This window comes from Alexandromys fortis, unplaced genomic scaffold (assembly GCF_014885135.2).
Source record: "Alexandromys fortis isolate MF-2015 unplaced genomic scaffold, M_Fortis_MF-2015_v1.1 scaffold_351, whole genome shotgun sequence".
NCBI classification, from domain to species: Eukaryota; Metazoa; Chordata; class Mammalia; order Rodentia; family Cricetidae; genus Alexandromys; species Alexandromys fortis.
Genome location: NW_026068251.1, coordinates 11370 through 31606, shown reverse-complemented (window position 1 = coordinate 31606; position 20237 = coordinate 11370). Strand labels below are relative to the sequence as shown.

Genomic DNA, 20237 nt, shown 5'->3' with positions numbered 1-20237 from the left:
GCAAAACAACAGCATGCTGAAGGTCAGCAACTTGGCTTCATTGAATGTGTCAGGGAGATTCCTGGCCAAGAAAGCAACAATGAAGCTCCCTAATGCAAGGGAGCCATGGTATCCCAGGACACAGTAGAATGCAGTAACTGAGCCCTTGTTGCACACAATGATGATTTGGCCATGCTCAGAGTGCACATCTTTGTCAATAAAAGGAGGAGAAAAGTACAGCCAGATTGTACAGAGAATAATTTGGATGAGTATACAGATGGCAATGATGTAGTTGGGTACACCAGAAACCAGAAAATACCTCATCTTTCTTCCAGGGGCTGTGGCTTTGAAAGCAAGCACCACAGTCACAATTTTAGCCAACACAGTGGAAACAGCCAGACTAAATACAACTCCAAATGTGATTTGTTGCAGAACACAGGTAGCTGAGTTGTGATGCCCAATAAAAAGCAAGGGACACAGGAAACAGGAGATGAGTGAAATTAGCAAGATGTAGCTGAGATTCTGGTTGTTGGTCTTCACAATGGGAGTGTCATGATACTTCACACAAACCCCAAGAACCACAGTTGTGAATGCAGAGAAGAACAAGGTCATTAAGGTAAGAACCATCCCTAAGGTGTCTTTATAGTTCAGAAAGACCACATCTTTTTGAATCCACTGGTTCTGCTCTCTGTTTGCATACTCATTCTCTGGACATCTCACACATTTATCCACATCTGCTGGAGATAGAAAAGTATGATTAGGATAATGTTGGCCATTTATTGACAGACTATATTAATTGTGTTGAATAAGCATTGCAATATCTGCATTCTTTGCTGATGATGAAGCTGAGAGACACTGCTGCATAGCAATATGTTCATTTCATAATACACATTCATTATCATTATGGGGGAATGAAATAATACAATATTTAACTATGTGTTGATGACACATTTTTATGTTATCAGAAAGCACAGATATTTTCAGTACTTTCTGAATGCTATGACTCAAAGTAGTGAGTTTACAGAGGTTAAAATAATTAATCATTGTATTGCACAGAGTTTATTTTAATATCTCAGATTCCATGGTTATAGAGATGCCTTCTGTCTTTCTGCCTGTTTTATGAATGCTTTTTCTGAACTAGATGAGATTTTATCTTCTATTGGTACAAGTTATTGTGATACATTTTCTAATATGAATTCACCAGCCCAAACACACTGACATAGAAGAAACAGGAAACAGAATCTGTTCGGACTGTTGGGGTTTGCACATAACATGCTAAGATCAAGGTGATTGATTTTTACAAAGGGTCAATGCATAGGGAATAAGAATCAAAGACAAGGTATACAGAATGAATAGGAGAAAATCAAGAAGAGAGGAGGGAAGGGGTTTTGTTCAGAGAGAACATAGCATTGATTCTTGTTAGAGGAGACAGGTGTGGCCTAAATGAAAATTGCAGTTTGTAAAAGTAAAAGAGGAACCCCTAACAGGACAAATCATTTAGCTTTGATTGGACAGGTTAATTAGGACAAACATAAAGTACTTTTTGCTAGTTAGAGTTCCATACGTTGATAGCTGATAGTGAGCCTTGGGAGGAATAAGTGACCAAATAAGGTTTTAGAGCTTGGTGGCTAATTTTAGGAAAATAGTAGCATGTCACTGTTTGTGTTGATGTGAAGAGAAACCATGACCGCAGTTACTGTTACAAATAAAAACATGTAAATGGTTGTCCTAGAGTTTGGAGGCTCAGTCCATATTATCATCCTGGCACATGTTGGTATGGAGCTAGACATGGTGCTGTAGAAGGAGCTGAATATTTTATATCTTTGATCCATAGGCCACATAGGAAGTAAATGGTTTCACTGTGAATGGCCTAAGCATATGAAACCTCAAAATCTCCCTCTTCTATGACACGTTTTTGCCAGTAAGACTACAATACACCAACAAGTCCAGAATTCTTCAAGGGCCATTTACTATCACTGTAATATAATGTTCTTTAGCAAGGCAAAGAGAATGGACAAAAAGGGCAAACCTTGCTGAAATCACACTTTCCATTCTCAGGCTGTCGCAAGTCCCTTCAGAATCAGTAAGTTGTATGTGTGTGTATATCTACATGTGTGCGTACATGTAAAAGTACAATAGAGCTTGAATATCAGAGTTATTTAGTTTATATGGGAGAAGTAGGAAAATGGGAATGAGATTAGAAAGTTATAGAAACATATTTTTTGTTCTAAAAAGCAAAATATAATTAGATAAGATAAAAAATGTTTTCACTTGTGTCCTATTCGGGCAGTAGGGATGCTTTATCCTTGAAACTTATAAGAAACTGTAAACCTATCTTGAAGGTAGAAACCTCTGTACATACTTAGCATTTAAAACCCAACATCTTGATTCCATCAACTTTGGGAACAGACAAATACCTTCCTTCCTAATAACAATTTATATGAGACTAAGATTCTTTAAGTGAACTCTGATGTGAAGTAGATATTGATATAACACCATGAATATGAAAATAGAAGAATATTTAGGCAAAAGTGGTAATACAGAAGGTTTGCTTTGAAGATTAGTACTGCATTCATAGGTTATAATCTTCACCCTGGGAAGTTTGGAAAGTATGATTCCAATAGTTTTGAACCATTGGATAATTGGAAAGAGTGAGGATGTGCTTCGGGATTTTAAGCATTTTTATTTAGAAATATGAATTTATGGACACATATAATTATTTAATTTGCCTAAGGTGCTGGAACTTTATCCCAGTTATCAAGAGAACATACTGTTCTTGCAGAATACCCGAGTTTAATTCCCAGTATCCATATTGTGTGTCTCACAATTGTTTATAATTGTAACTACAGGGGCATTGAATGTCATTCACATGCTCCTGCAATTGTGTACACATAACCACCTATCTCACAAATATACACATTTTTAAAGTATTAAGAAAATATTTTTGTTTAATTTTCCTTGTATTTATTGTTGCAAATACCCTTTATACTTATGTATTTTTTGTATTTAAGACAATTTAATTGCAGTTTGTTTAATTAATTGGGGGTATGCTCTATGTGTAGTGCGTGACAATTCTATATTCTGTCAATTATGTTTTAAATAAATGCTGATTGGCCAGGAGCCAGGTAGGAAGTAAAGGCAGGACAACCAGACAGGAAGTACAGGCAGGTCAATGGGAACAGGAGAATTCTGGGAAGGAGGAAGTCCATTCCTCCCCAGTCCTGTCCAGACATGAAAGAAAGAAAATGTGACGTACCCCACTGAAAAAGGTACCGAGCCATGTGGCTAACATATACTAGAATAATGGGCTAATATAAGTTATAAGAGTTAATAAGAAGCCTTAGCTAATGGTCCAATCAATTTATAACTTATGGAGACCTCTGTGTAATTTCTTTTGGGACTTACTGACTATGGGACCTTGTAGGAGGACAGAAACCCCAACAAGCAGGCCCTCATGTTACATATGTGTAGGTGCATAGATATCAGAACACAATCTCAATGAGTAGGCAACCACTTCCTACCACATGGGTCCAGGTATGAGCTCATCTTTAATTTTAGTAGCAAGGGATTTAACTTGTGAATTATCTTACCACACATAAATGTCCTTTATAAACTTTCATTATATAGGATTACAGGCTATATTGAAGTAAACTATCTATTTAACTATCTATCTGTCATTTTTATGTAAGCATCTCTAAAGACTCAGTTGATTGATATGAGCTGTATAGGAGACAGGAACACTTGCATAATTGTGGCTAGTTGTTTTCACAGGAAATGAATTAAATTCTCTACCCTTTGACATTACTAACTGTGTGCTGTATGTAAAATGATGATTGTAAGACTTCATATTTTCTACATTATGTGATAACACTGATTACACTTCCCTAGATAGTAAATCACATTGATCTTCGGATATTGCTTGAAGTCTTCAGTGTAATAATTAATGGTCATTGAAAAATTTACAGGTAGTGATTTTTCCTCCTTATTAATCTTATGGAGTACTTGAATTTGGTTCCCAAGATGCACATAATAGAGTATAATTACTCTGATGACCTAGTCTCTTCTCTATTGATTTCTGTAAATATATGGTGGCTATAAACTTATAGAGTGACATATAGAGACATGACAATTGAAAGAAAATAAATATTATTGAAGATTCATGACTGGAATAAAATCTATATGTAGTTTCAGAGGATATTAATTACTATTAACAATATCATGTAGAATTTGTTCACATTGTTGTATGAGTGTCAAAACTTTTTGAGAAATGGCTAGCTAATATAGACTTTCAATGAATCAAAGAAGTATGTCATGGTATGAAGTATGATTAATAAAAACACAGGGTCAGAAATTGGGTTCAACCTGAAGATCTGAAAAGCAAAACTGCAGTCACTGACTCTTACCTCAACCTCAGTCTGAAATGGCTATCTTGCCTCTTGGAATCTCAAAAGATACTTTATCTGAGAGCTGTCACCCACCATTTTATGTTCCCCTCTGGGGCTAGGATTAAAGGCATGCACTATTGGGATAAAGGCATGCCCCACCCAATTTCTTTATTAACTAGGGTGGCTACTAGGATTAAAGGTGTTTGTTACCACAATCTTGTCTGTAAGGCTGACCAGTGGGACTGTTCTACTCTAAGATCTTCAGGCAGTATATATTTATTAATCTACAATTGAAATGCCTCTACATTTCTCTTTTATGTCAAAAAATAATAAAAAGAAGGCTATTATTAATATAAGAAAACTATATACTATAAGTACAATGACTATATGTAATATGTACAAAAAAGAAATATACCCACAATACTGAGTCCATTTGCATTTGACAAGTTGAGAGAAAATATTTTGTATATATCCTATCTTGGTGAGTCCACAGGCTTATACCTAATCTTTTTTTTACCTAATTTGTTTTTATAGTAGATAATTTTCAAAAACTGGACATTTGCATTACATTGTTAAATGAACTATATAGATACAATACCTTGAACAAGATTCAAATGCATATACAATATGTTTTAACAAAATTAATATCAAATTTTTATCAATATACAAATTTTGTATACAATATACAAAAGTAAAACCAATATGAAATATTTAAAGCTAATAGTTGCTTTTAAAAATTAGAATCAATAATCTACCTTTTTACCTCATCGTATCTATATCCTTGCTTTTTCTTTTCAGAGTAGATTCACTAATCTACATCTCTATTTTTTTTTTCTTTTTTTTTTTTCGAGACTGGGTTTCTCTGTGGGTTTTTTGGAGCCTGTCCTGAAACTAGCTCTTGTAGACCAGGCTGGTCTCGAACTCACAGAGATCTGCCTCCCAAGTGCTGGGATTAAAGTCGTGCGCCACTACCACCCAGCTCTACATCTCTATTTTATCATATTTTTATCTTCATTTTTCTTTTCATTACTTATTTCTTTTTTCTCTTTCTCTTCTTCTTCCCTCCTTCCTTCCTTCCTTCCTTCCTTCCTTCCTTCCTTCCTTCCTTCCTTCCTTCTTTCCCGGGTCATCTGTTTCCACTGAAGATTTTTCAGGTAATTTTTCCTGGTCAAACCTTATTTCTCTTAACCTGAATGAATCCACAACCTCTCACTTTCTTTGGAAATAAAAGTAAAACCTCTTCTCCAAAGTAACATATCTTTTGACTTAAATTTTGAAGTCAAGGCATTTTCAAAATATATAGGTTGGATCAATCCAGCATCATCAATAATCAAATGTCTTTTGGCAGGTGTCGCTCCTTCCTCAGAAGTCAAACAACTCAAAGAAAACACAATAGCACATAGTACCCTGATTCTCTGTGTATTTTGGATCTTTACATGGAAGCTAAGACAGGGAAGATGGGAGCTTGGAGCTCTAGTTTTTCTTCTGAACCAGGTGGCTAGATTTGGGTCCAGCTCTTAGAACTGGAATTCCAATCTATCAGTGTCCTGGACTGCTGTATAAAAATTATCAAGCAAACATCATTTTCATGAATTTATATCCCCAAAAAGTTGGGTGCCAAATGAAGCATGATTAAGAAAAACTCAGGGTCAGAAATTGGGGTTCAACCTGAAGATCTGAAAAGCAAAGCAGTCAGCCACTGGGTCTTTCCTCAACCTCACTCTAAAATGGCTATCCTGTCTTGCAGACTTTCAAAAACAACTATGTTTGAGAGTTGTCTTTCCCCATCTTATATTCCTCTCTACGGCAGGGACTAAAGGCATGTATCACTGGGATTAAAGATACGCATCAGCCGATATCTTTATCAACTAGGGTAGTTACCGGGATTAAATATGCATGTCATTGTGGCTATTGGGATTAAAGGTGCATGTTGCCATAATGTGTCTGCAAGGCAGACCAGTGGGGCTGTTGTACTCTTAGATCTTCAGGTACTCTTTATTTATTAAAATGCAATTGAAATGCCACTACAATGGTATAACAAGTTACTTATAGTTAACTATAAATAACTTAAAGTTAACTATGATTTGTTAATGAATCACAGTTCTATAAAACTAACTTAGGAAAGTGATATATTTTATTTCTTCAATTGTCTTTTGGTCCATTTGATCAACTCAGTATGACTAAGAGAAGATGATCTATGTGATGTGAAGGATTTATCTCATGAGCAAATACTCACTTGTCTCATTAGAAACTTCATTTTGTGGGCAAAAGCTGCAATAAAAACAGCAGGCTGCCATTCCCTCCTGTAAGAATTTTCTGAATCCAGGACCACAATCTCCATTGCACACAGATGACGGCATCTGTGCAAAATCAGACATGCTGGTGTTAGGTGTTTTACCTTCTTTCTATGATTCTATTTTATTATTATGTTTAAATACCCATAAACTGATTTTATATACACCAAAGTAGTGATCAGATTAAACTTAATATATTTTATAATACCAGGCATACAAATGTATGGAAACAAACTGATATAAATTTGAGTAGATTCCCAAACATAGAAATTAAGGAGGAAGAATTAGTTGTTTGATATGAACAAACACTATAGAGCTTGCAACGTGTTTTTTCTACATAATTTTCATCATTGTGACACAAAATACATTAATAAGTTAGAGGAAACCTTAAGTGAAATATTTCTTTCCATTGAATTAGCCTGTTGTCAAATTATTTAAGCATTTTATTAATGGGTAATTGATGTAGGACTGCCCTGCCCTCTGTGGGCAGTGCTGTCCCTACTCAGATCTGCGTGAGAATTCAGAGAAAGCCAGTTAGCTATGGCCCTTCAGGGTCTACAATTTAGTTGCAGTCTCCATATGCCTGCCTGCCTTGTCATTTCTTTGCCATTCATGAGCCCAATCAAATCTCCCCTTAATATGATTTTGGTCAGTATTTAATCACGGCAACATCATAGAAAACTAAGATGAATGGACATCTGAAACAGGGGAATATCTCTTTAAATTTCATGAACTTCAAAAACAGCACTGCAAAGCATGACATAGTGTAAAGAGAAAAAAAACAGCCAAATAGACAGAGTGAGCTTAATAGATATGCATTGAGCTGTAAGGAATGGTGTTAATGCTTAAAAGGCTGCAAATATTTGGGGAGCCTGAATAAAAGTTTGATTTTGTAAAAATTTCATTGAAGTGTTTTTTAAAGTTTAAAATAAAAAAGCTTTGTATAACCAAAAAACTCTCAATTGGGACCTATACACAGTTTTATACATCTCTGATTGTTGTGTGCTCACTCTGCATCCTCTGTTCAGAACTGAGCTATGTGTTAACACACAGTTTCTCCTCTGCATTGGTTCTTTCATGTTCTCCACAATATGATTTACTACAAATCTTCCTTTTTTTTTTCTTGTGGTTTTCTTTAAACAGAGTTTCAAATTGTAGTATTGGTAGACCTCAACTCCCTAAATAGAGTACGTTAACTTAGATTACACAGAAATCTGCCTCTCCTGTCTTCTGAACACTGGGATTAAATGTGTGTGCTACCAGTGTGCATATTTGTTCTTTTCTTTTCTTTATTTAATTTTTACTATTTCTTCTTTTGTATTTGCTAAGATATTAAGGACTGTTTTCAAGAAGCATGAAGAAAATGCCAATCCTTGTCCAATCTCTGTTTGTTTATTTGAGCTAGTGTCTGTTTATGCAAACCTCGTTCACTAGGACATGCTAAGCAGGCCAGGCTGGACATAAACAGATAGGGTTTTGTCTACCTCTGCCACCCAAGAGTTTTGATTAAGCATACACACCAACACATACACCTGGCTTCAGTTAGGATTTCATTGGATATTCTTTGAGTTTCTTTTCCGGTAGTACAATGTTATCAATATGATTGTCACAGAAAAACTTTTTAATATGATCAGGCTGGAAAACATTGAGTAATTAATGGAAAAGTAGATCTTATTAAGTAAAGATGGGTTCCTTCTATTGTATAAGACTTTTGTTTGATTTAAATTTTAACTCTCAATGAATGCTGAGCTGTTGCAGAGAGTGAGCTTCTTGTTCATCTCTATTGCCCAGCTAGTTTAGCCCCAAAATTACCTCCCACAGAGGTACTGTATTAATTAAATCACTGCTTGACCCATTAGGTCTAGTTTCTTATTGGCTACTTCTTACATCTTAATTTAACCCAGTTCTATTAATCTGTGTATACCATGTGGCAATGGCTTACTAGGTATAATTCCGGGCATCTGTCTCTGGCAGATGCATGGCATATCTCTCAATCTGCTTTCTTCTTCACAAAATTCAATTATGCTTTCCCTTCCTACCTAAGTTCTGCCCTTGAAGAGATCTCAAAGCCTCATTTCATTATAAAGGATAACTTTGTTGGGTATAGTAACATGATTTTGCAAACATATCTTTAACTCCTTGAATTGGCTCACTGATACTCTGCCCTTTTAAAAGGAATTAATGAGGGACTCTTTTGTTATTTATGAGAGGTCTTTCTATGAAAGGGATTTCTATTCTGAACCCTTCAATTTCCATTCTGTACCATTATAATACAAATTTATTTAAAATACATCATAGGAAGGTTTTTTTTCTGATAATATGTGTATAAATGCCTCCTGTCTCCAGATGGCTATGTATCTCATTGCATTTTGGGAAATTACTGTTGCATTTTATTGAACATATTGTTGAGTCTTCATTAGTCCTTCTTCTGTCTAATTTTAGTAACTTTGAATATTTAATCACATCCCCTTTGTCTCATATATATTTCAATTTTTCTTATTTTTAGCTCTCATAGTTTCAGTGTTCTAATTCTTCTGCTTGTCTCTGAGCCTTTCCATCCTGTACTCAACTTGAAGTTTTCCCTTATGAGTGAATTTTTTGAGATATTTATTGGATTGCTTTTGTGTTTTCTTTACATATTTTAGTTTGAATATTTTTATCATTTTCTACTATTTGGAAAGTATGTATCACATGCTCACTGAGTTCTTTATGATATGCAAGGTTTTATGATTTCACTGCCTTCTAGTAGTGATTTGTGTCCTGTTTGATGTTCTGGAATTTTGTTATTATAATTCTTTGTATTTTTCTAGTATGTCATTGAACATACTCTCATTTTAGCCTATAGCTGTAATATTTGTAATTGTGTTGGCTTGAAGACTTATTTTTTGTTCATTTGGTTTTGCATTGAAATTTGCCAATATGGGAGATGAGTACTGGTTGCAGGGTTCATAACCTTCTGTATCCTTCAGTGGATATTTTTGCAATGCTCAGTTTGGCTTGGAAACAGCATATTTGAAAGTTCATTGTTGCTCCCTGATGGATTTGTCAGTCAGTGGCTATACCTTCAGTCCATATGTTCTATTCCCTGAGAGTAACTCTCCTCATTATGCTGAGATAAAAATTTTATGCTACCTTGGTTATCTAATACAACTTCAGATCTAGCCTGATGAGTTTCCTGAATTAACTCCTTTAATTTTCAGCCATATAATACTAGAAAAGTTTGAATTGTGTATCTTAAAAACATTCACATCAGAATTCACACTTGTAGCATACATTAGACCCATAATGGAATTCATGCTCTATAAATGCCAAAAAGCCATTTTTTTTATTACCACTATCTCCTCCCCACACAGATAAGGTAACTGGACATACACTCTTTGCTTTGAGTAAAATATGAAAAAATTTACAGGACCAAGCCTGCCCTATTGTCTGCAAGGTCCTTGGCTCAGGAAGTTTCCTGCTCCTGCACTAAGGCCATCCACCCAGAGGGGTGGGTGTCTGCCTGCCTTGCAGGCCTGAAGGTCCCTGCAAGGGAGTGCAGGCACCTTTAGCTTGTGCTGTAGTGTCTGTTGTGTTCTACTCAACCCTGTCCTGCCCCCACATTCTCCCTTTTGTCCACAGTGCCCTTGGGATACAAGGCATCCCTGTTTCAGTGCTGAGGAGTTCCATCCCGATGGTGCAGAGGAGTTCCATCCAGACAGAAACAGTTCCTGCTCCTGCACTGAGGAGATCCACCCAGAGAGTCAGGCACAGAAAAGACTGTACCAAAACACCAAGACTCTCCTGGCTCCATTTGAAGGAAGAGATGGGCAGGCACCAATGCAAGAATTCCTACAACCTGAAAGGCAACATGGCATCACCAGAATCCAATGATCCTGAAACAAGAATTGAACACCCTACTCCAGAAGAAATAGAAGAAATTGACTTTAAATGGAACTTTATGAAAATAATTGAGGACTTTAAACAGGAGGTGAAAATCTGCCATAACGAAATAGAAATGACAAACAAAAAGATAGATGAAATGAAAAAAAAATCTCTCAAATATACCCAAGAAAAACAAGAAAAAAGCAATCAAACAGGTAGGGGAAGCAGCTCAAGAACTGAAAAATGAAATGGAGGTAATGAAGAAAACACAATCCTAGGGAAGGCTGGATATGGAAATTCTGGGAAAAAAACAGGAACTACAGAGACAAGTATTACCAACAGAATACAAGAGATAGAAGAAAGAATCTCAGACAGTGAAGATACTATAGAGGAAATAAACTCACTGATTAAAGAACAAAACAAATCTAACAATTTCTTAACACAAAACATCCAGGAAATCTGGGACACTGTGAAAAGACCAAACCTAAGAATAATAGGGGTAGAAGAAGGAGAAGAATTACAGCTCAAAGGCCAGAAAATATATTCAACAAAATTATAGAAAAAAAAACTTTCCCAAGCTAAAGAAGGATACTTCTATGAAGGTACGAGAAGCATACAGAACACCAAATAGACTGGATCAAAAGAAAGCATCATCATGCTATATAATAATCAAAACACAAAACATACTAAATAAAGAACAGATATTAAGAGCTGCAAAGGAAAAATGTCAAGTAACATATAAAGAGAAACTTATCAGAATTACAACTGACTTCTCAATGGAAACCATGAAAGCCAGAAGGTCTTGGATAGATGTGCTGCAGACTCTAAGATAACATGGATGCAAGCCTAGACTACTATACCCAGCAAAGCTTGCATTCACCACTGATGGGAGAAAACAAGATATTTCAGGACAAAAACAGATTTTAACAATACATTGCCACAAACCCAGCCTTACAGAAAATACTAGAAGGAAAATCACAATCCAAAGAAGCCAACAATACCCATAATAACACAAGCATCTGATAACCCTCCACCAGCACAGCTCAAAAAAGGGAAACACACAAACACTATGACACAAAGAATAACCTAAGCTAACAACAACTGGTCACTATAATCACTTAATATCAATGGATTCAATTCACCTATAAAAAGGCACAGGTTACGAGAATGGAATGAAATCAGGATTCAACATTCAGCTGTCTACAGGAAACACATCTCAAACTCAAAGACAGACACTACCTCAGAGTAAAGGGATGTGAAAAAAGGTTTTCCAAACAAATGGACCAAAGGAACAAGTGGGCATGGCTATATTAATATCTAACAAGATAGATTTCAAACTAAAATTAATCAGAAGAGATAGAGATGGACACTTTATGCTCATAACAGGAACATTTCATCATGAGGAAGTCTCAATCCTGAATATCTACGCCCAAAATATAAAAGCACCCACATATGTAAAAGAAACATTACTAGAACTTAAAGAATACTCAAACCCCACACTCTAATAGTAGGAGATTTCAACACTCCTCTCTCACCAATGGACAGGTAAGCAAGACAGAAACTTAACAGAGAAAAAAGAGAACTAACAGATGTAATGAACCAAATGGCCTTAACAGGTATCTATAGAATTCCACCTAAAAAGAAAAGAATATAACTTCTTCTCAGCATCTCATGGAACCTTCTCAAAAATTGATCACATAACTGGTAACAAAGGAAACATCCATAGATACAAAGGAATTGTAGTAACCACCTGTGTGCTATCAGATCACCATGGAACAAAGTTAGAATTTAACAAAAATTCTAACCCCAGAAAGCCTACAAAGTCATGGAAATTGAGCAGTCAACTACTGAACCACCCCTGGATCAAGGAAGAAATAGATAAAGAAATTAAAGTCTTCCTTAAATTCAATGAAAATAAAGACACAAGATACCCAAACCAATGGGACACTATGAAGGCAGTGCTAAGAGGAAAGTTCATAGCACTAAGTGCCCACATAAAAGAAATGGAGAAAGCACTCATTAGAGACTTAAGAGCACAGCTGAAAACTCTAGAAAAAAAAGGAGGAGACTCATCCAGGAGAAGTAGAAGATGGGAAATAATCAAGTTTAGGGCTGAAATCAACAAAATAGAAACACAGAAAACAATCCAAAGATCAATGAAACAAAAAGCTGGTTCCTGGAGAAAATCAACAAGATTGACAAACCCTATCCAAACTAATCAAATGGCAGAGAGAGAACATGCAAATTAACAAGATCAGAAATGAAAAGGGGGACAAAACCACAGACACATAAGAAATTCCGAGAATCATTAGATCTTACTACAAAAGCCTATATGACACAAAATTGGAAAATGTTAAAGAAACGAACACTCTTTTAGATAAGTATCATATACCAAAATTAAATCAAGACCAGGTGAACAATTTAAATAGACCTCTAAGTCATGAGGAATTAGAGAAGCTGTCATCAGAAACCTCCCTACCAAAAAAAGCACTGGACCAGATGGTTTCAATGCAGAATTCTATCCGAACTTCCAAGAAGAGCTAATGCCTATACTCCTTAATGTGTTTCACCAACTAGGAACAGAAGAGTCATTGCCAAACTCCTTTTATGAAGCTACAGTCACCCTGATACCAAAACCACACAAAGACTTAACCAAGAAAGAGAATTACAGGCCAATCTCACTCATTACAGGCCAATCTCACTCATGAACATCGATGCAAAAATTCTCAATAAAATACTGGCAAACCAAATCCAAGAGCACATCAAAAAAATTACACATTATGATCAAGTAGGCTTCATTCGAGAGAGACAGGGCTGGTTCAACCGATGAAAATCTATCAATGTAATCCATCATATAAATAAACTGAAAAAAATCAATATGATCATTTCATTAGATGCTGAAAAAGCATTTGACAAAATTCAACACCCCTTTATGATAAAGGTCTTGAAGAGACTAGAGATACATGGTCCATTCCTCAATATAATAAAAGCAATATACAGAGAGCTGACAGCTAACATAAAATTAAATGGAGAGAAACTCAAAGCCATCCCACTAAAATCAGGAACAATACAAGGCTGTCCACTTTCTCTATACCTCTTCAATATAGTACTTGAAGTTCTAGCAATAGCAATAAGACAGCATAAGGAGATCAAGGGGATTCGAATTGGAAAGGAAGAAGTCAAACTTTCATTATTTGCAGATGATATGATAGTGTACATAAGCGACCCCAAAAACTCTACCAGAGAACTCCTACAGCTGGTAAACACCTTAAGTAACGTGGTCAACTCAAAAAAATCAGTAGCCCTCCTATACACAAAAGATAGAGAAGCAGAGTGGGAAATCAGAGAGGCATCACCTTTCACAATAGCCACAAATAGCATCAAGTATCTTGGGGTAACTCTAACCAAGGAAGTGAAACATCTATTTGACATGAACTTTAAGACGTTGAAGAAAGAAATTGAAGAGAACACAAGAAAATGGAACGATCTCCCATGCTCTTGGATGGGTAGGATCAAGTTAGTAAAAATGTCAATTCTACCATAGGCAATCTATAAATTGAATGCAATCCCTATTAAAATCCCAACAAAATTCTTCACAGATCTTGAGAGAACAATATTAAACTTTATATGGAAAAACAATAAATCTAGGATAGCCAAAACAATCCTATACAATAAAGGTACTTCCGGCGGCATTACCATCCCTGACTTCAAACTCTATTACAGAGCTACAGTAATGAAAACAGCTTGGTATTGGCACAAAAACAGATGTTGACCAATGGAATCGAAACAAAGACTTGGATTTTAACCTGCAAACCTATAAACACCCGGTTTTCGATAAAGGAGCTAAAAGTATACAATGGAAGAAAGAAAGCACCTTCAACAAATGGTGCTGGCATAACTGGATGTCAACTTCAGAGGAATAAAAATAGATCCATATCTATCACCATGCAAAAAACTCAAGTCCAAAGGGATTAAAGACCTCAATATCAATCTGAACACACTGAACCTGATAGAAGAGAAAGTGGGAAGTACTATACAACACATGGATGGGTACAGGAGACCACTTCCTACGTACAACCTCAGTAGCACAGACAATAAGGACAACATTGAATAAATGGGACCTCCTAAAACTGAGAAGTTTTTGTAAAGCAAAGGACACTGTCACTAAGACAAAAATGCAACCTACTGACTGGGAGAAGATCTTCACCAACCCCCCAACAGACAAAGGTCTGATTTCCAAAATATATAAAGAACTCAAGAAACTAGACTTTAAAATGCTAATTAACCCAGTTAAAAATGGGGCACTGAACTGACCAGAGAATTCTCAACAGAAGAAGTTCAAATGGCCACAAGACACTTAAGGTCATGCTCAACCTCCTGAGTGATCAGGGAAATGTATATCAAAACAACTTTGAGATACCATCTTACATCTGTCGGAATGGCTAAATACAAAAACACCAATGATAGCCTTTGCTGGAGAGGATGTGGAGTAACAAGAACACTCATCCATTGCTGGTAGGAATGCAAACTTGTGCAACCATTGGAACTCAGTGTGGTGGTTTCTTAGGAAATTCGGGATCAACCTACCCCAGGATCCAGCAATACCACTCTTGGGAATATACCCAAGAGATGTTCTATCATACTACAAAAGCATTTGTTCAACTATGTTCATAGCAGCATTATTTGTAATAGCCAGAACCTGGAAACAACCTAGATGCTTCTCAATGGAAGAATGGATGAAGAAAGTTTGGAATATGTACGCATTAGAGAATTACTCAGCGATAAAAAACAATGACATTTTGAATTTTGCATGCAAATGGATGGAAATAGAAAACACAGTCCTGAGTGAGGTAACCCAGACCCAAAAAGATGAATATGGTATGTACTCACTCATAAGTGGATATAGCCTTAAATAAAGGACATTGAGCCTATAATCCGTGATCCTGGAGAAGCTAAATAAGAAGATGAACCCAAAGAAAAACATATAGTTATCCTCCTGTATATTGGAAGGAGACAAGATTGCCAGGCAAAAATTGGAAACTTGGGAGTGGGGTGGGGTAGAGGTAAGGGGAGATGGGGAGAAAAAAGTGAGAAGGAGGGATGGGGATAGCTTGGGGAAATGGGACGGTTGGGATGGAGGAAGGGTGGATATGGGAGCAGGGAAGTATATATCTTAATTAAAGGAGTCATTTTAGGTTTGGCAAGAGACTTGATTCTAGAGGGGTTCCCAGGTGTCCAGGAAGATGTCCCAAGCTAGATCTTTGGGCCGCTGAGGAGAGGAGCCTGAAATGGCCCTATCCTATAGACATACTGATGAATATCTTGCTTATCATCTGGTGATGGATGAAGGTAGAGACAGAGACCCACATTGGAGCACTGGACTGAGTTCCCAAGGTCCAAATGAGGAGCACAAGGGGGAGAACATGAGCTCACCAATGCAAGCTGGATTGGGACTGATGGAGCATGTGATCAAACTGGACTCTCTGTACATTTAGGACAAGGAGGGCTGACTGAGAAGCCAAGGACAATGGAATTGGCTTTTGATCCTACTGCATGTGCATGCTTTGTGGGAGCCTAGTCTGTTTGGATGCGCACCTTCCTAGACCTGGATGGAGGGGGGAGGGCCTTGGAATTCCCACAGGGAAAACAACCCAGTTGCTCTTTGGACTGGAGAGGGAGGGGGGGCATGGAGAAAGGGGAAGGGAAATCGGAGGAGGGGAGAAGGTGGAAATTTTTAAGTAAAAATAAATTTAAAAAAATATACAGGACCAAACAATGTTCCTCTAGTTAATAATTACCTTAACAGATATGCATCCATTGGCACCACACATAGCAGTGTAGCACAGATATAAATATGAACAAATATCTGTATCAACTTAAAACCAAAAAGAAAGAAAAATGAATAAAATTATAATTCATAGTGTTATGAAAACATTACCTTAATATATTGTTCAACTTATTACCTGTTGGGAAAGATACTTAATAACAATTATGTAATAAAAAGTAACAATTCCTATATGTTTACTTTCTCTTCCCTTAGATTTACCCTCAGTCTTTCAACACCTGTGTCAAGTGTTCCACAAAATGGATGACAATCACTGTCTAGCTGTCAGAGAAAGTGGCTCCATTTACTAGAAACAATATAGCAGAGTAGTAACAGTCATGATACATTATATGTTAAACATAGGAAAGATATTCGGGAATGTTAAAAATTCATTGTATGCATAATAAAATGTCACATCAAAAAAAAAGAAATGTAGAAACATAAAATAGAAGGTCACAAAATGCTTTATAATGTGACTATTTATGTTAGTTGGTTACAAGACAGCTCAAATCAATCCCATTGTCCGTGTTACTGCTGTGTAATGCAAAATAATGCAGTTAAGTCAGACCCACCTGTCTACTTCCTGTTGCATGCTCTATCATGTCTTCATATATACGCAGCTGTTGACCATATGGAGAATATGAGCTAAACTCTCCTATTTTCACCTTTAGTCCAAGACCATATGGGAAATTCCAAATATGAAAATGTCATACTCTTCCTGAAGTTTTTCTTTCTGTTTCATAATCACTCTGTCTCCAACTGGATTAGTGAAGGGTGTTTTCCTCAGAAAGGAGTACAGCTGAAAGAGACACACCATTCTATAGTCTGTTTTTATCCTCTTCTTGAATGTATAAAGTGGCTTTTAATTCATCTCCAAGGTAGTATTATTGAAGGTGTCCGTGGGAGAAATAACAATGAATCAAGTGGACAAATAAAATTGTCATAATGTTCCTAGAATTTAAGTTCTTTCAGAAAAAAACACACAAACTGAAACATAGACATATACACAGATACCAATATGAAAACACACACACACAGCATGAGAGAGAAACAGAGATAGTCAGAGAAAGAGAGAGACAGAGATTAACTTCCATACAGACATGCAGAGTGCCACTACTTACATTTTATACAGACATTCGCATAAGTGCCAACATTGACACAAGAAAACAAAGGTACACACAGTGACATATATGCACCAAAACACACACACACACACACAAACAGAAACCTGCAAAACAGATGAACAGGCTCAAAAATACATGCACATATTAATTTACAAATACACACATGGAGACACTCACAGACAAAAACACCTACACAGAGAGATATCAATATAAATCGATTTGTGTTCACATACAGATTCAAGAGGTGGGTAGACAGACAGACAGACAGACAGATGGATAGAAACAAAGATATACATATATGTAAGAAATATACAACAGTGAGATCAACACATATAAACACATGCACTGATAAAATACACAGAAAAATATTTACAGAAGCAAACTCCCATACAAAAAGATATTGACACAAGATAAATTTACAAATCTATGTTCAGTTCCAAATACAAATAGATATGCAGATATACAGAAACACTGATTTACACAGTAACACAGATACAAGCAGAGATACCCAGAAACACAAACATACAACCATACACAAAAAAGCCATGCATTCACACATATGGATAAAATTATATGTCCTTAACTGAAAAATGACACTGTTTACTGTGTAATTACTTTCACTCAGGATGTGAAATGAGGTCACTTGTGAAAAATGATCTCATAAACTGATTATCACATATTTAAATAAATACACAAGGATTCATCTTCTCATAAAGGAAAGGATTAAAAAGGAAGGACTTAGGCTTATACTTTTAGAATAGCTGTGGTGATTGTCAGGTACTCTGTAACAAAATTAGTGTGTTTCCTTTACAAATTGTGCCTCCCACATCATTGCTTTTGTATTAAGATCTATACCAGCATCCAGATTTACATCACTATCAAGAAAAAATTCCAGAAATCTTTCTTTTTAGGAAATATTCACTAATTTAGTAAATTGAGACATTTGACAGACATTTAAGTTTGATGATTTCAAATTTCATCCAAAAGAGGAAACACTACCTCCAAGCAGTGAGCATAATGTTTTTTTCCATTATTCATTGGTTGATTATATACATGCTGAAGAAGCATTTCATGGAGGGCATGGGCCATAGCAAACACTGCATTATATATGTCATAACTCTCATCACTAAAGGCCATGTCAAAAGTCTGTGACTTTAACCATTGCAATGAGGCATTGGATAAGCAATTCTTTGCAGTCTTACACATAGAAGCTGAGACTTTGCAGTTCAAGTTCATCCACTCTGTCCTGGCCAGAAATTCATCAGTGTATTTGAGGGGGTTCAATGTTTGGACAAATGTTTTAAAATGAGAAATCTCAGCATGATGGTGTGCAAAAGTTATTTTTCCATTGAATGAATTAAGTGGGAAGTCATTCTTAGTTGTAATGCCATCCCACTGTGAGGTGGTGACCCATATTCTCTGTAAACCTAGAGATTCCCATCTTCTAAAGCCTACAGCTAGAGTACTGTCTGGGTCACCATAAATGACAATTACATTTGTGGATGATGTCATGATTTGGTTATAATATACTTCAGCTTGTGTCAAGAATAAATCCATCTTGACTGGGATCACACTCACAAAAGCAAAACAGAAAGTAATTTTTTCCATCTCTCCTCTCAAATGTGTGAGAAATTGAGTACCCTGATCATCGTCTGAGATGGCCAGTCCAATCCAGTTCCAGTTGAAGTAAAGCATCAAAGAGATCATGGCCAGGGCTAAAGATGTGTCTTTGGCAGCCATCTGATACAGAGAGGGAAATTGTTCATGATCGTTGAGGATGGGGTGGCAAGGTCCGTAGGTAATCTGAAGGATCTACAACACAGAGAGCAGCATGAGGTGGCACACACTCATAAGAACTTGTAAACACACATTCAGTCAAAATTTTCTTAAAAAACTTTTTATTTGTTAGTTTTTCTCATCTCAATTTCAAAAAAGAAAATGAAGCACCATCAAGAATGAAGAATAACCATGAACTACACTGTTAAACAAAATGTGAAGGTAGTATACTTCTCACAATCTTTTTAGCATCTAGGACTTATAACAGCAGATTCAGAATTTTTTGCAAATTCACAACACAAAATCTCACCTGTTGAGGTACGAAGAGGTTGAACTTGGTCCCAGCCTTCACAGATGTTGCCAAATTTGGTCCTGTAAGCACCACTATACACGTAGTCTGTTCATCACAGATATAATTTGGAACATCACGAAATTCTTCAGAAAATTGCAAGTTACTATATAATTTTGTCCTAGTTGTGCAAACACCTTCTGGGCGTTCAAATATGAATGATGAATTTGTTAGAAGATCAGGGTTCCTGTTAACTTCATTCATGGAAAAAGCTAAGGCCAGTGCAAACTGGATGTTTTTAGTTGTTGTTCTGTAAAAAAATATGATTCTTAATATGTACAAAGATCTACAGATGATCCTCTGTAGTCAATGAATGTACTATTCTGAGCTGTACAGTATTGCCAACCACTGCCAATACTAATACAAATGGCCTATGCTGTGATATTGGAATAATATGAGTAGCTGGAAGCTTGTAAAAAGCTTTAAAAGTTCATCAGCGTGAATCTTCCATAAATAAGGTAAGCCATCAGCAGCTTTCAAAAAGTGTGTTTTCAACTAATGGTTTATGAGTGCTTAATCTAAAGATAAAGACAATGGCAGATGGTTTAACCAAACAATATACCTGTTCATGTATTCATTTTGAAATCATCAGGCAATGTGAAAAATTCAAGAGACATGTGAGCCTATGAGTTATCATATTTT

The 20237-nt window shown here is 36.2% G+C and overlaps 1 pseudogene; it reads right to left on the bottom strand.

Moving 5' to 3' along the window:
• Nucleotides 1-19845, bottom strand: part of LOC126494168 (vomeronasal type-2 receptor 116-like) — a 26803-nt pseudogene extending 6958 nt beyond the window's left edge.
• Between the last annotated feature and the right edge of the window lie 392 nt (nt 19846-20237).